The sequence below is a fragment of the Nannospalax galili genome, unplaced genomic scaffold, assembly GCF_000622305.1.
Source record: "Nannospalax galili isolate Female #2095 unplaced genomic scaffold, S.galili_v1.0 scaffold362, whole genome shotgun sequence".
Taxonomy (NCBI): Eukaryota; Metazoa; Chordata; class Mammalia; order Rodentia; family Spalacidae; genus Nannospalax; species Nannospalax galili.
Genome location: NW_008348785.1, coordinates 535,783 through 552,979, shown reverse-complemented (window position 1 = coordinate 552,979; position 17,197 = coordinate 535,783). Strand labels below are relative to the sequence as shown.

At 47.4% G+C, this 17,197-nt stretch overlaps 1 protein-coding gene across 1 annotated transcript in view; it reads right to left on the bottom strand.

The window, feature by feature from the left end:
- The window catches only part of CUNH10orf90 (chromosome unknown C10orf90 homolog), a 151,126-nt gene that overhangs the window by 91,992 nt on the left and 41,937 nt on the right, over positions 1-17,197 (bottom strand). The window contains exon 2 of the mRNA XM_008845988.2: positions 161-252. The gene's annotated coding sequence lies outside the window, so the exon portion shown is untranslated. The remainder of the gene's footprint in view (positions 1-160; positions 253-17,197) is intronic.

Genomic DNA, 17,197 nt, shown 5'->3' with positions numbered 1-17,197 from the left:
TGTAACAATTCTCAATGACTAGTGGTTAGATTTTTCTGATGCATTGGTCCAACTTTTGACTAAACAAAGCACAACAGAGATATATTTCAAGTAAACCAGGGATCATGTTTTATAATTGGGAGCCTTTGGGGCACCATTCTAGAAGTCGTAAACACGTTACCTTAGTGAAGTCCAATTTCCTCTCTGTAACATCAGATTGGAGATTTCTGAGGGAAATTTGATCATTTGTACTGTATTGCTTGTCCAGTAAGCCTAGACAAAAGGAGATAAAAGGTTTGCTGCTTTTAGAGGATACAATGGAACGTATAACTTTACTATAAAGTTTGAAGTTCCCATGTCATATAATACACCAGCTACTACCCAACCCAATATATTCCAAGCCATAATACAACCTTGTATTTCCCCTCTTCACCCCACTCCCTTCCATGTCTGCCCTCAGTTCAATATTACTTATTAGGCTAGAGGAGCCCTTCCCTCACACAGCTGTCTCTGTCCCTTAGGTTCTGCAACTGTTTGAACAGATGTAGCCCTCTTATGTCTCTAGTGTTCTGAAATTACACTCAGAGAAAAAGAAAACCAAATTTATATACTTCCCAGCACCCTTAGTGTTAAGGCATAAATACAAGACTGGCATTGAGTCATTCTCTTAAAGCCACATAACTGGAGGGCTTGGGGGGACAGTGATGCTCGAACTGCTTTAGAGGATGTGAAGATAACCTGGGATGGTGTGTGGGGAGCCCCTGTGAGTGACGCTCCATGAGCATTTTCCACGACAGCTAAGGCAGTGGCCATGTCCAAGTGCTCATAAGGATGGCTATCTGGATGAAGCCTCTCAACTTAAATTTCCTTATCGGTGGACTCCGCCCTCCAGGACAGCCAGAACTCCAAGCAGCAGCGCTGCTGAGAAAGGGCATGTTCAGAAGAGAGCAAAGTCTGCCTAGAGTCTGAGGCAGGACTGAGACCAGCTTAGCTTCAGGTCCACAGAGCCAGCAACCCCAACGTCTCTTGGAGTGCCATTGCCAGGTGGTTCCTGCAGGAATGTGAGTCAAACACAGAAGACCTTGGAGGGACCAATGTGTAAGCACAGCTAGAGGCCTCATCTCCTCAAGCCAGGGGCAGAACTTTGTCTCCCCTTCTAGGGAAGGCGACTTTTCGAAACATTACAATGGGTGGTTCCCCAGCTGCTGCTGCTGGTGATGATTTTTAAAAAGTCCAAAAATGGCACTCTATATTTAGCATCCTACACCAGAAGGCCTTATTAAAGACAGGGTGTAGGGGCTCTACTCCCAGCAGTACAAAAAAGTTTTCTGTTTAGATAAAGGTTAGAAAATAATATAATAATATGACTTAGTACTATCAAGTTTGGCAGATTTGTAAGGAGATCAGGATTCGGCTTAGGGGAATTAAAAGGGTCACCTCTAACCCATCCAAAGCCTGTCTCTGTCATATCCTGTCCTTTGGCGACAGTGAACTTCCATCAGCTCTAACCTTGACTTGAGCTGCAGCTCTATCTATGATGATTATTGAGTGACAGAGACATCCAAGGTGATGTGTACAGATTGCTTTTTGGGATGCACAAGGCCTGAAGGGCCTCATGGGTTCCTGTGCAGAGCTGACACTTCATGATGATCTGACAGCAAGGCTGATGGAGACAGAGGTCACCCAGCCTTGGTTATATACCAAGGCGTGGGAGTGAGAAGTTTATAATCAGCACAGTCTTGGGGAACATGAGTCTGCGTCTGCTTCAGTTCAGCCCTAGTTGACCCACAGTAGATCAACTATGGATCCTGTCTTCATCCACAAATATAGACAATATCATACATTTTATCTTGTAAAAAGCACAGGCCTTGCCCTCATGGTCCCGGGAGAACCACATTCAAACACTTGGGTAGAGATGGGCTGTGTGGTAAATATGCCATAAATGGCAGGGGGAGTGGCTGTCAAAGCTCAAGGTCAGAGCAATCCTTGCCAAGGTGTCACTAATGCCGGTGGCTCAAGTGGTCAGGAGAGTCCCAGGGCCCAAATCTCAGCCCTGGATACGTGAGTGGCTTTGAACATGTTATTTGACATACTTCAGTTCTTCCCTATGAAAGGAGGTAATACAGGTGGTCACTTCACAGGGTTACTGAAAAAGTTTAAGTGGTATAACTAAATGGATTTGGGGCAATGCACAGAGTGCGTCATCATGCACTAAGTGCTAGCCATTGGGAAAAGCCTCATCTCCAGCAGGGAGGAGGGAAAACTGATGTGATCAGGGAAACATGAGTGATCACGTAAGCATGAGTTTCCCACGGCTGCTATAACAGATATAATCAGACACAAGCACTGCCTCACAATCTGGCGATCAAGTCCAACATGGGTCCCACTGGGCTAACACAGACGTGCTAACACAGACGTGCTAACAGGCCCGCGCTGCCCTCGGAGGCGCCAGGGGAACGTTCTAGCTCCCTTTCTGTTGCTGTGATAAAACGGTCCGACAGCAACGCGGAGGAGAAAATGCTGTATTCAAGCTTACATTCCAGGTCAGTCCATTGTTCGGGGGAATTCAAGGCAGGAACTCAAGCAGCCAGCCACACCACATCCACAGCCAAGGGCAGAGAGATGCTTGAACATCCCCGCTGTCTAATTGCTTGTTTGCTTGGTACCTAGCTAGCTTGCTGGACTCCAGCTGTAAACGGATGCTGTTCCCACATCAATTAACAAGACAATGCCCACAGGCCAACTTACTACACAGTTCCTTCCTCCCCCTTGACCCTACCCTCCCGTCTCCCTTAAAGTGGGGTCCTCGGATTAGATTGAGAAAACTTGGGTGATGCAAAGTAATCTCTTTATCTCAAGATTGTTGGCTCAACCACATCCTCCCTTTTGCTATATGAGGTCACATATTCACAGGCTCCAGGACTAGACCTTGGACATCTGTTGCCAGAGTTCTTTTTAGGTCTCTTGTGCTATCAGGCAAATCATATAACATATCTTTATGTGCATTTATTATTATCATTGGGGGGGAGGGACTTAAAAAGAAAAGGGCATCCGGTGCCTGGCTCCACGCCGCTAAGCTCTGTGCCGCTCAGCTCTGCGCGGCACTGTGGCTCAGAGCCCACCACATCAGATTGCTCCCATGGGGACGCCCATAGTCACCACTAGCTTTCACCCATACCTCAGGGGCCAGCGGTCTCTCCCCAGGTCCATAAGTGCCAGGCCATTCTATCCTTGGGTACACCTGGCTGCTGTGCATTCCCCACGCCCACCGTGTGTTTCGGGGGGCTCACCGCTCCTGTCCCAAGATGGCACCACAAGCCCCTCTTTCCACGGCTAACTCTCCACCATCAATTCTCTGCAGCAGGCCCTGCGCCTTGGAGGAACCAGAACCCTTGGGAAACACAACATCTTTGGGGGTGTCATATTTTACATACCACAGTAGTTGGGGGGTCTACTGAATGAAGAATCTCCAAATATGCATATGATGTCTACGTAGTGATATGGGAAACCACATATAATACCATACCGTGGAAATGAATCAGAAGCCTGAGGAGCAAGTGACTGTGATATTAACACAATGTGTGAGGGAGTCTATAAAAGCAGTAAGGTAGTGACTGCTTGGAAAAACGACCTGGGCTGAAAAGAGCTGGCTTTGGTGACAGGCCCTGGGAACCTGCAGGCTATAGACTTAAGAAGGCTTTGTGTCTGGAAACCAACAGCCCAGGTTCTGATTGCAGTTGTGCAGCTTTGCACAGTTTACTTAACCTCACCAATTCAATTTTCTCTGTCTATAAAATCAGAATGCAGGGCTGGTGCTGCTGAGTCCTGCCCAGTTCCTTTCTTGTGGACTGCCACTCTCTCCCTCTGCTGTGACAGGCTTGCTGTCAATAGTGTACAGCCTCCTTCTTCCCAGAGAATAATTCTCCACATTGGACCATAGCCACCATGATCATGACATTAAACGCCAAGACATAATATAAACCACAGGCCAGACTTTACCTTGGATAATGGTAAAATCAGCTCCTCTACCAAGCATCCTTTATGGTTATCTCTTGAAGAACTGGCCCCTCTGTCCTTACACGCCTTCAACCCCCGCCTCAGAGCTCTGGTTCTTGAAAGCAGCCTGGGGTTGGCTGACCCCTGCCCAGTTCTACCCCATATCAGGGTTCTCTTAAGTGTGCACTCCTGCCACCAAACAATAGGACCATGGAGGAACTTATGAGAAATGCATGTTCTGGGGTACCACCAGTGGACACCACCCCCAGATCCACCAAAGGAGGACCCCGGGGTGGAGCTCAGCCATCTGTGCTCTAGCTGGTCTTCAGCACCTTGGAAGCAGCTCAAGTCCACAACTGCTTGCTGATCTTACACCAGTCCATCACTTACACAAGGTAAATCTGGTATCCCAGAAAGGAACCATGATGTTTTGATTCAAAACCGCCCTGTGACTTTCAAGAACTCATACTTCACCTGTAGGCACGGGGATCAAAGGAGACTTCTAAGAGCATAAAACCACCAGCCATGTCAGCCAGCTGATTTTTATGATGCAGCTAGTTGAAAACCAGCCCAATGACCCACCATCCTCTTGCTGGGGTGTGGAGGCCAGCACTTTATTCCTCCACATCAGGGAGTGAGTCCACTCACTAAGTCATTAGTGAGTGCCAAGAGATTGTCTCGAGACTGTTGGAAGGATTGTGCTTATATCTCAACCAGCCTGAGCCACACACCCAAAGCTACTTCCCTCTTTGTGATCGAAGAAGTCAGAAGAGGCAGGGCCATTACCAGCCAGTCGAGCCATGCAGGGCCAGCCAGGCCTTGGGCTGAGCAGCAGATGTAGGAGGGATGCCCTGCCTTCCCAGAGACTCCAAGACAATGTCACAGGTTTGCTGTCCCAGGCCTCAAAATTCCACAGAGCTCTTCTAGTTGAAGGGACTAGGAAAAGTTTGGACACCAGAAATGACTGTGCTGGACATGTCACCTGACCAAAGCAATTTGGAAGATGTATTTTGGTTCATAGTTTGAGGGTGCAGTCCATCACAGTGCACAGGGGAGAGAGGCTGTGGCTGGAAAGGCAGGAGCTCGAGGACGCTGCCACACTGCAGCACCATGTCCCAGCTGGGAAGCAGAGACAGATGAGTGTCAGTCTCAAAGTACTTTCTCCCTTCGCTCCTTTTATTCAGTCCTGGACCCCAGCCCATGGGATGGTGCTGCTCACATCTAGGGTGGGTCTTCCCTCCTCACTAAAGACTCTCTGGAAACATCCTCACAGACATACCCAGTGGTATAGGTCCTAAGTGATTATAATCCAGTCAAATTGAAGATTACCATGGGGCAGGGGTCTAAACAAAAGTGGAAAGGGTGGGGAGAACGGAGCACAGCAGAGGTCAAGGCAAGGGGGAGAGTGGAACGAGGCACAAAAGAACGAGTCGCACAGCGAGGATGCACAGGATGTGGGCATAGAATGATAAATGCCCACGTTGTTCAACATGGATCAAATTGTCTCTACAAACAACAGACAAGCACCATTGTGTACAGCCTAATGAATCAATCCATCAAAACCACATGCAAACACGGAGCAGCACAGGTCATGGGCTGAGCATGTCTCCTCACACATCTAGACCACCGTGTTAAGAGCAGAGGTGCACTCACGGACCCACACCCACACACCCACAGTGGATTTTACAGACTTCCATTTCTAAACTGACAGGAATCAAGGCTTACCCTGAACAGCCACTGTCCCCTGAACATCTTTCATATTTTATAATTTTTTTAATTTTCTGTTTATGAGTGCTTTGCCTGCATGTATGTGAGTGTACCGTGTGCATGCCATGCAGAGGCAAGAAGAAGGTGTCAGACCCTGTAACCAAAGTTATGAATGGTTGCTAGCCACCATGTGGGTGCTGGGAATTGAATTCCAGTCTCTGGAAGAACAGTAAGTGTTCTGAAGCACCGAGCTGTCTTTCCAGCCCCTTCACTATGTTAAAACATGTTTCTTGGATAGAATCACTTTTTGGATTTAGATTCCATTAATCGTCTCTAATTTAACCTTGGTGACCAAGCCAGTGCCTCTGGAGAGTTCCACCTTTGATTTCTAGAACAATGTGGTCTTCTGTCTACCTTTGCGGCTTCTCTTTTTGATGGTCCTCTCATCACCTCTACTTGCTCTTAACAAACCCATGTGGACCAATCTAGCCATGGAAAGGTCCCCTCGGTGAGCACCGCCCTTAGGTTCAGCTGTTCCATGTCACCCCCTACTCAGTCTTTTCTCAAAAGAGACCAGCCAGCTTCCCTCCAGACCCTGACTGCACCCTCTCTTGCCCATCTCTTTGCTGAGTGTCCATACCCACCGCCACTCACAGTACAAACATCCCTTTTGCATCTTCTCCTCCCCGCCAGCATCTCTGCAAAGCCTGGGTGGGTCTGTCTTGCAGAAAGCCTCCTCTTCATTACATGAGCTTCCTCTCTCTGCACTGCTTGGTCTCACCAAGGTGGCAATCTGGCTGGTGACCCCACTGGCTGCACCTTTCAACAAACTTGGCAAATCCCCTTAACACTACCAGTGTTACCTCTGGGTGCCCCATGCTTCCCCAGGTGAGAAAAGTACTTCTCTTCACAGCAAGGTCTGGGAACTACTGATAGATAAAAAGTAGCCTTATGACAAACAGGGTTGATCAAGAGAAAGCAGAGCTTATTAGCAAAGGAACACATGGGACAGATTCCATTCCCAGCAGGGAAAATGTCTGCCTGGGTCGTGAGCAGGGTTCTTTTAAAAAGGGAGGCTTCTGCTTCTTGCAGAAGGCAGGAAGATGTATTTTTTTTTAAAGTTGGGTGGGGGGTGGGGTAGTGGGGTGGGAGAGCAGGACTGTTAAAACCTGTCCTCTTTAGAGATCAAAGGGGAAGCCTGCTGTGTTGGCCGAACAGTAGAGAAAAGTCTGCTTCTCTTGACTTCAAAGACCAGGGTGCTTATCAGCTCGGTTCCCTTTTCTCAGGAGCATGAGAAGTCCCTGAGACCCTGTTGGTGAGGGGGCGGGGCTATCTGAACCTTAACAACTACAACATTGAAGTACACATGTACAGGCTCCTGGAGGCTATAGGGCACCAGGGCAGGAACCTGGGAAGCAAGGCTACGTCACATCCAGGGTGTGGGAAGCTTGAACCTCTTTATAGCCTTGGATTTTCCCACAGTCTGATTACAGGTACTGCCTACCAGCCTTCCCTCTGGGCTAACTCCTAACCCCTCAGCCTTGGCACAGTGTAGGGTCACCTCCTCTTAGGATGTTTGACTCTGAGCTATACATCCCAAGCCATGATGAAGTCTATACTAGTTTTCCATGGATGCCATAACAAATCACCTCAAGCCATGAGGCTCACAGCAACAGGGATTTACTCTTTTACAGCCCTAGGGATCAGCAATGCAAGGCTGTGCTTCCCCTGAAGGCTAAAGGGGAGGACCCCTCCCTGTCCCGCCCAGCCTCTGGAAGTTTTCCTTGGCTTGTGGTCACCTGGCTCAGATCTCTGCCTCCATCTTCCACAGCCACTGTTCCCAAGGGCATTGTTGACACAAAAGCATAACTCTCACCTCAAAGAGGATAAGAGATGGTTTATTCTGGAGCCAAATATGAGTGACCACGGCCCAGGAAGACAGACTCAGTTTACCCCAAACACCATGTTCCAGCGTGGTAACAGTTGCCTGACATTTTTATAGTAACAGAACAAAGTAAAGCCATAAATCAAGACAGTTTTCAAATACACTGGTGGAGACATTCAGTAGGTGGGTCCCAGCAAAGCGGGAGGTTCTTACTACAGGTCTCAGATGTTATCTGATGACGTTCTTAGCTTTTGGATTGGTAAGACCTGGTGGTCTGCTGTTAATACATTCTAAGTTTTTATCTATTAGTCACAGGACGTTAGATCAGAAACAGAGGTGGGCAAGGAGTGGCTGTTTAGGGGGCTAAAGATGGCCTGAGATAAATGGTAGACTGTGGACCTGCAACATTCCAAACTCTCCAGGGTCTCCAAGTGATGATCAGTTGGTCAGCCTTGAAGGAAGTTCAGTCCAAGGTGCAGGAGTTCTTTTAGGGAACTTTGCTTTCACAGCATACACCTCCACATCCCTTTCTCTTTGTAAAGACATCAGTCACTGGCTCTGGGGTCCATCCTAATCCAGTATGACCCCCTCTTAGCATGACTATATCTGCGAAGACCTCACTTCCCAGGTCGTCACATTTGCAGGCATTGGGGGTCAGGCCTGAAACATCTTTTAGGGGACCACGAGTCAACTCAGCAGTGCCTCAACAGGTGTCACGACAGGAGCATCAGTTACCTCCCCATTAGCCTGACTTCACACTGACCCACGTTTTGGAGAGGATCTTATCCTCTTTCCTGGCATGTGGTGCCTAGCAGTGTCTGGCCAGTTGAAGGCACTCACTGTGTACCAGATGAACAGGGCATCTATACTCTGACGCTTGTCAGGAAAACAAGAGCATACTTCCCATGGGGAGTTTGGTCACGTCCCACTGAGGTTTCAAAGCCATCTTATTCCATCTTAAAGACCGTTTAAAGGCAAGGATGCACTTTGTTGAAGCAAAGGAAACATGGCAGTGGCTCACACCTGTAAGTACTCTTGGAATGAATCAGGTTCCCAACTTTATGCCCTGATCTGGCTGATGAGGTCACTGGAATGTTTACCCAGCAACCAGGTGGTGTACTGCCACCAGGGCCACTTGCTATCCCCACTACTTTTGGGTTCATAGCTGAGACGCCTTTGACAAGCGCACCAAGTTTCATGAGAATTGTTTAAAGGCTTTCTGCAGGGAATATGAGCCAAAACTTGTTTATGTACCAAGGGTCAGGGAACAGTTTCTTCCCAGTGTGTCCCTTTGGTGATGTTGGTTCCCTGCTCATCAGTTGTTAGTTGGTATACAAGTTCCTTAGGAGGCCTGGAGAGATGGCCTAGCAGTTACCTGCTCTTGCAGAAGACCCACTTTAGGTGGCTAACAACTAACTCCCTGTAACTCCAGCTCCAGGTTCTCATAGCCTCTCTGGACTCTGCAGGCATTTGCACTCACACAACATGTACCCACACATACACACAATCTTTAAAGTTAAATAAAAATAAATCTTTTTTAAAAGTTCTCTGAGATTAAATATGACCAGATAACAGGTTCACAATGTTAAACAGTTTAATCTACTTATTGCTTAATTTTGTAAACTACTCTAGCTCAGCAATATGCCATCCCATTTACTGTAGCAGCTGTTATGGCTGGTTTTCATACAATCTAATAAGCTATATTTGACCCTAAACTGTGAAGAATATCACCTTGTAATTTATATGTGACTCAATTTGAGGTGGCTTATCTGACCAGGGCTATGGTCCAAGCTGCAACTAGATTCCCAGAACCATGGATAGTGTCAACCGTATTATCTTTTCCTATACTTACAATAAAGTGAAAATTAAAAATGAGGCACAGTAAGAAATTAACAATAATAACAACATAGAACAATACAATAAGATGCTATAATGAATCTCAGTGTGTCCACATGGATGAGTGTGTGTGCAGGTGGAAGCCACAGGTACCGCCACTCTGGATCCTCAGGTGTCATCTGTTTTGTTGAGACAAGGCTCTCATTGACCTGGAACTCAATAAGTAAGCTACACTGACCAGCCAGTAAGGTTCAGAGTCTGCTTGTCTCTGCCTCCCTAGTGCTGGGTTACAAATGTGCACCTCCATGCCCAGCTTCATGTGTGTGTATATATGTGTATGTGGTATAAGTAAGCATGTGTGTGGGTATACCTGTCCGTTTGTGTGCACGGAGGCCAGAGGAAGACGTTAGGTGTCCTCTATCGCTCTATCGCTCCTTTGAGGCAGGGTCTCTTGCTGAACTGGAGTTCGCCAGTTTTGGGCTAGGCTGGGAGCCAGCAAGCAAGCCCCAGCAATCCTACCTCCACCCCGTCAGTGCTGCCCAGCTAGTCACATGGGTGCTGGGATTCGCACCCCAGTCCTCACACTTGCTCAGTAAGAGCTCTGAATCACTTAGCCATCTCTACAGCCCCAATGCCTGGCTTTTTTAGGTGGGTTCTAGGGATCCAATTAGGATCGATCCTCATGTTTGTGTTGCAAGCACTTTATTTTTAAACCACAGGTTGTTTATTTTTGTAATTTGCCATTTAATAGCTTGGGACTGTAGCTAACCGTAGCAAAAAATCCACAGAGAGTGAAACAGCAGGTAAGGAGACTACTGTGGTCAACAAAACAGTGATGTGTGGTTAAACTGTGATAAAAGAAGATAGTACCAGGCTGGAGAAGTCATTGAACCAAAAACCCTGGCCTCAGAGAGCCCTGATTCAGATGAATCATCATGAAGGCCTGAGATGCAACTGCCGAGGCCCAAAGGGGAGATGTGACCAGATACATAACTCATGACCGTCAATGAAATACACCATTTCCCATGGAGGGTGATTTTATGCCAAGGACTAGGCATCCATAGTGTGGGCATGCCTCTGTAAGCAGTTCACGATGTGAACATCACAGGCTGACCCCATGGTGTGTGAGGCACAATCCTCGGGCCCTTTTGGCTCTGCCTTCATGTGGCATGAATGCCATCTCCTCTGTACGGAGCTGGTAACAACACCATCCTTAAACACTGAATATTGACCCAACACAATAATATGTGTGCAAATCCTGCATTCAAGATTGCCTGTGTGCATGGTATGCAATACACCCCATAGCAAACACTCAGAGAGTCCTAAGTGCCGAGGGAAAACAGACAATCAGGGCTCTGGAGTCCCTGTCTCTGAAGAGCTTGTCGGCTAATGGCGGCGATATTTGCCATGTAATATGGATTTGATCATTTCCTCTTAAGGGTGACATTTTTAAAAATTGTGTTAAAATACACATAATGTAAGAGGCCCCATGTCAATCATTTTAAGCATGTGATTCAGCAGCAGTCACACTGTTGTGCAGCCATCACCCCCTCCGGCTCCCAGAATTCCTTTCATTTTGCAGAACTGAAGCTCTGTCCTCTTTTAACACCAGCTCCCCATGGCCACTCCTCCAGCCTGGGCGCACAGCCTCCCCCTGTTTCTATGCGTTTCCCAACCCTGGGAGCGGTCTCCGAGCAAAGCACACACCAAGTAGCATTGTGACCGGTGTATCTCACTTAGTATAACACCCTCAAGGTCATGTACATGTCGGGATCCTCTTTCCTTCTGAAGGCTGAGTGGCCTCCTGTCATACAGACGGACGACACTCTGCCAACCTATTTGCCTGTCGGCTGACACCATGTTACCGCCACAGGGCATGTGCTCTGAATAACGCCGTGGTGATTGTGGATAACTAAATCCTGGCGTTCCATTCTTTCTTGAAGGTTCTCGTCTGACTTTCATTCTGAGGCTCTATCTTGGTCTCCATGTGCAATACTTTCATAAGATGGACTGAAGTTCTTTCATGTATGTGCATGTGCACATGTGGAGGCCCAGGGACAACCTCAAGTGTCTTTCCTCAGGCACTGTGCACCTTTATTTTTTGTATCAGTGTCTGCCACTGGCCTGTAACCTACCAAGTAGGTTGAGCTAGGCTGGCTGACCAGCAAGCTCAAGGGAGGCTGCCTGTCACTGCCTTCCCAGCAACCGGGATTACATCATGCTCAACCACGCTTAGCTTTTTTGGACAGATTCTAGGGATTGAACTCAGGTCCTCTACCAAGGACAAGGCATCCATAGTGTGGGCACGCCTTTGTAAGCAGTTCACTATGTGAGCCATCTCCCCATCCCTGAGGCTCTTTCCTAAAAGTTGGTAGGGGAGAGAGACAGGTAAATAGAACATTTTTGCTGTCATCTGAAAGACATCTTTAAAGTTATTTTTTTCCTTTGAGGCTACTGCGTGTTCAGAGGGAGGTAGGGATGGAAAGTAGGATCTTGTTTTAAGACCCGGATGGATAGTGATGGATGGAAGCAGATGAACAGAGGCAATCTGTATTGTGCAACCCATGCTCTCTCAAAGTGGATGTGGACATGGAAGAGAGGGGACACATTCATTTCTCATGAAATAGTCTATAGAGTTAGTGGGCAGCTCCATTCAGGGAGACCAGGACCTGGGTGTGGGGACCAAAGTCTTGCCACTCCTTAGGAACCTAAGCAGAGAGCCACGGCTTGGGCAGTAGGGAGACTTGGAAGAGAGTGGAAGGTGAGACTCTCACCACCCTGTGGGGATACAGCATGACCAGCTGGGAAGTCCAGCCAGGCAGCAAAGACACTGGGTTCCAGACCCAACCTGGCCATGAAGCTGAATCCCTGAGCGGGTTGCCCCTCTCCAGGGCTCAGTGATCCCAACTGCCACATGAAAATAGTGCATGGGTCTGTGGGGACTGCAAAGTGACACCCTGCTCTCTCACATTCCTGGCTGGGACAGGAGATGGTGAGGACGTCTGAGCGAGGATGTATGGGAGAGGGTGGCGGCCTCCGCTGGAGCGTGTTCCTTTCATTAAGTGGAAAACGGCCTCATTTGCATCAGGCTTCTTAACCGTGTTATTATTCCATCCTGAAAGTCATGCAGCCCTGTGATTTCAGAGGTGACTGTTACCGAAGCAAGTGCTGGCAGAAAACCGGGACCCTCCTGGTGCTTCAGCGTAAAGTGAGATCCAGCCTGCAACAGGATCCCAATTACCCAACTCATTAGCCAGGCAACTTTCTGGAGGAGCAAGGGTGACTGGATTTTGGCTCAAGGCAAGTGGATGACCAACACCGGGAAGGGAAACGTCTTTGAAACGTCTTCACAAGAGGACAAAGGGTGACCTGAGCGCAGCTGCACTCTAGGGGAAGCCTCCTGACTCAGGTTCATTAGAGAAGCAGGATGCAAAAACACTTCTGTTAGACGTCAGGGTGCAGGGACAAGATACTTGTTTGTGGGATGGGTGGTTTCTGGTTGCTGGGTCGTGTGGCTGAATCAGTCCGAGGAGCCAGCCTGGTTCCCGGAGCTGGAGCCCCCGGAGATGAGGACAGGCCCTGCCAGGAGCAGAACAAACGAGGCCGGTGCAGTGTCTGAAAGTCTCAAGTGCTAAATCGCTCATGATAAGAGCCATTAGTGCACATAGCACAATCAGGTGGTCAGGGTGAGGAGTTAGAGGTGGGGGGGCACCATCAGTGGACCAGATCCAGGAGTCCAGCATCAGAGGAGAAACCGAGGCTGGAGAGGCCCCGCCCACACTACCTCCATCAGCCTGATCGCTGCTTAGAAGGCAGAGTGGCTCTACGGGACCCTCTAACAGCTTTTCAGCTACGTGAAACAATTAGAGAAAAGTCGCCCGTCACCCCGGTGAGTTTTCCCCGGGAGTTCTCAAGCTTTTTGCACAGCCGCAGGCTCCCCTCTGGGCAGTCCCTTTCCTCTTCTCTCCCCTCCTGCTTAGGACGAACCTCACACTGTGTAAGAGCAATGCAAACAGTAAGACTCCGAAGCCCACAGAAACATCTGCATATCCACCCTTCTCATGGTACAGAGAAGGAAACACAGGCCGAGAGGGGCAGGGCTTCCCTTAACAGCCCGGTCAGGAAGACTTGGAGTTAGGCTGACTCAGGCAAGCCAAAGGGTGGCTGGTAAGGTTTTTTTAATTGAATTTTTGTGCATTTCATACAATACAATACATCTTAATCATATGTAGACCCCCTCCCCTATCTGTAACCCCCAATACTGCCTAGTGGATTTCATGTATTCTGTCATCTATGACTGGTTAGTTTTTAACTGTCAACTTGATACAACCTAGAGTCACCTGGGAGGGGTCTTTAACAATTTTTAAGTTTTACTTATTTTTATTTTATATGTACTAGTGTTTGGCCTGCATGTATGTAAGTGTACCATGTGTGTGCAGTGGTGAGGTCAGAAGAGGAGATCAGGTTCCCTGGAACTGGAGTTACAGGCAGTTGTGAGCCATCCATCGTGTGGGGGCTGGGAACCGAATCCTGGTCCTCTGCAAGAGCAGTTAGTGCTCTTAATCACTGAGCCATCTAACCTCCTGGAAAGAGTCTAAATGAGGGCTTATCAGGTTGGCCTGTGGGCATATCTGGGGGGAAACTATCTTGGTTGTTACTGAGGTGGGAAGACCCAGCCTACTGTCTACTGTGGGCAGCACCATTTCCTGGGCAGAGGGCCCTGACTGTCAGAGTGAAGGAAGCTGGCTGAGCACCAACAAGCAGGCAGCTCCGTGCGTTCCTTTCTCTCTGCTTGACCGTGGATGTGATGTGACTAGCAGCTGAATTCCTGCCTTGACTTCCCAGAAACCATGGACTACAAGCCAAGTAAATCATTTCCTCCCTAAAGTTTTGGTCAGGGATTAAACTACAGCAAAAGCCCTAAGTCTTTGTGGGGCCAGTTCTCCTATCAAGGCCGTCCCTACTGGACTGACCCATCTCTTCCCCTCTCCAGATGATTAACTATGTTTACAGAAAGGTTTTGGGGGGGGGCATAACTTATATACCATAAAGCTTACCTCTTTAAAGGGCACAGATCAGACTCTATCACCCCCCAAAAGCAGCCTTGAGCCCATTAACAGTTACTCCCTTTGACCTCTGCACCCAAGTCCCCACCATTCACTTATCTAATTTTGCTCCCTGGATTCACTTGTCCTGAACCCTCCATGTAATGGGATCATGGGATATGGGACTTTTCATTTTGCTTCTAACCCTTAGCACCTACAGTTCCCCCATGTTGTATGGCTCACTGAGATTTGTACCTTTTCACAGAAGAACAATATTCTGTTATGTGGATATGCAACATATTGAGCATATATTCAGCAGGCGATGAGCATTTAAGCTAATCCAATTTTGCTTATAATGAACGATGCTACTATGAACACTTGTGTACAAGTTTCTACATGAACATGCAGCCATGTACACAGAAATTTCTGGGACATATGGCAATTCTGTGGTTAAATTTTGAAGAATGGCCAAGCCAGTTTCCAGTCAACTGTAGTCTCATGTCCCTAGGTACAGCATGGGAGGTTCCACTTTTCCCGCCTTGCTAACACTTTGCTATTGTTCTTACAGTTATCCAAGTGAACTAATCACCCCTTATGGCTGTGATTTTTATTTCCTTAATGACTAATATTCTTTCAGAAGCTTATTGGCCCTTTTAAACATCTTCTGGGGAGGAGACACAGTATCTCCTGTCCACATACAGTTAAGTGGGGCCTCAGGAATTCCACAGATGTGGGCTTGAATCCAACAGATTAATTCTGAAGTTTTGACCTAGACAGGTCACCTCGTTTCTCTATGTCTCCTTCAGTTTCCCTATCTGTAAAGTAGGCATTGTGGAGTCTATTTTATTGGATTGTTAGGAGAGCCAGGAGAAGGAACACAGAGAAGACCCCAGCTCTGCCACTTGTGGAAACAGCAGTGAATTTCATTTCTTTATTTCCATAGCAGGTATCTGTAAAGCATCCACCACAGACTGGGCACTGAGGTCATGCTGACTTGAACACCATGTAGAAAAATCTCTACTGTATCAGAGCTTATGTGCAATCTAACAATCTCCAAAAAAGTTAATGAAGCTAGTTATTATTATAATTCAACATTTTTACTCTTGATTGCAAAATAAGTACCAGCTCATCAGAAAGCAGAAACCAGAATGAAAAGACAGAGGAAGTTTCACTAATGAACTTGAACTTTAGCATTGTCTTCAGTAATTGCTCTCTCCCAGTTCTAGGTCTGGCCTTTCCATCCCCTCTGAGGAAGACACTGAAGGGCTATGGATCCACCAGGTATCGGGGACTTGGAGAGACATTGCAAGCACATATATAGCACCAACAGATATCTAGACAAAGGAGCCCTGAGACACACTTTCCAATCTGGGGGAGGTTTAAAGGTATAAAGTCGTGTTTATTTAAAAAGGTAAGAGGATGAGAAGGGAGCATGGGAGGGAAGAGCAGGGAAAGCAGCTCCGGCTGCTTCAGATGCTCAGCTGGAGCGGGGCTGATCTGAAGGTGCCTCTGGGACAGGGAGCCAATGAGGTCTTGTGGCCACAAAACTGCTCTGCTCACAGGCCAGGAAAACCATGGTGGAAACACACCCTGTGGACCAATGCTCATGGCCAGCTCCACTGAAGATCTCCTTCAGTAACTGCATGAGCCTCCAAACCTAAGTTCCCTTACCTGCCCAGCAGTTCTGACCTCACCAGGTAGTTGGGACCCAGATCCTTTGAAAAGAACATTGCAATCGGAGAGTCATTTAATAGAGTCTCTACTGATTCCCAGAGGCCAGTGGGGATCTCTGTGGCTAGATGAGTTTAGTCGTGTGTGTGTGTGTGTGTGTGTGTGTGTGTGTGTGTGTGTAGGTTGGTGACAGGAGACATATCACATTTGGCTAGTTCAGAGTACTAATAAGAGTGTCATTAGCAAACAGGCATGTGAGAAACAAGGATTTATCCTATCCAAATATGAAAATTTATTGTAAAGGTGAGGAATTAAAAGCAACAAAACCAAATTGTTATAAAAGAAAAAAAAAAAAAACCACAAAGGACATCCTCAGACATACGGATCTGTGAAAAACAGTAAGGGCATAAGTATACCAATGGGTATTAACAAGAAAGTGAGCCACAGTAAACAGTGCTGGAAATGTGAATTATTATTCTAAAATCCCAGATAGGATCCCCACTTCTTACCACACACCAATCCACAACAGATACGCTAAAAAAAAAAAAAATGTGAGAGGCAAACTTTTGTTTTAAGCAGGGCATGCCTTGTATGCCCAACAGTTGGGAAGTGGGATTACGAAGATCAGAAGTTCAAGGTCATCCTTGACTATAGAGAAAGTTCTAGGCCATCTTGAGCTACATGTGAGCCTATCACGAAAATAAAAACTTGTTCTGGGGAGCCTGAAGAGATGGCTCAGCAGTTACAAGTACTGACTAATTTTCCAGAGGACCCAGGTTCGGTTCCCAGCACCCAGAGAGTGTCTCATAACCTTCTTCTATTCCAGGTTCAGGGGATCTGATATCCTCTTCTGGCCTCCATGGGCATTGCACGATATGGATACAGTTACATGAATGCAGGCAAAACACTCATAAAATTAAAAAAGTTTTAATTAAAAAAAACTTGTTTTAGCCAGGCATGGTGGTGCACGCCTTTAATCCCAGCACTCAGGATGCAGAGGCAGGTGGATCTCTGTGAGTTCAAAGCCAGCCTGGTCTATATAATGAGTTCCAGATTGGCTGGGGCTAGGGAGACCTGT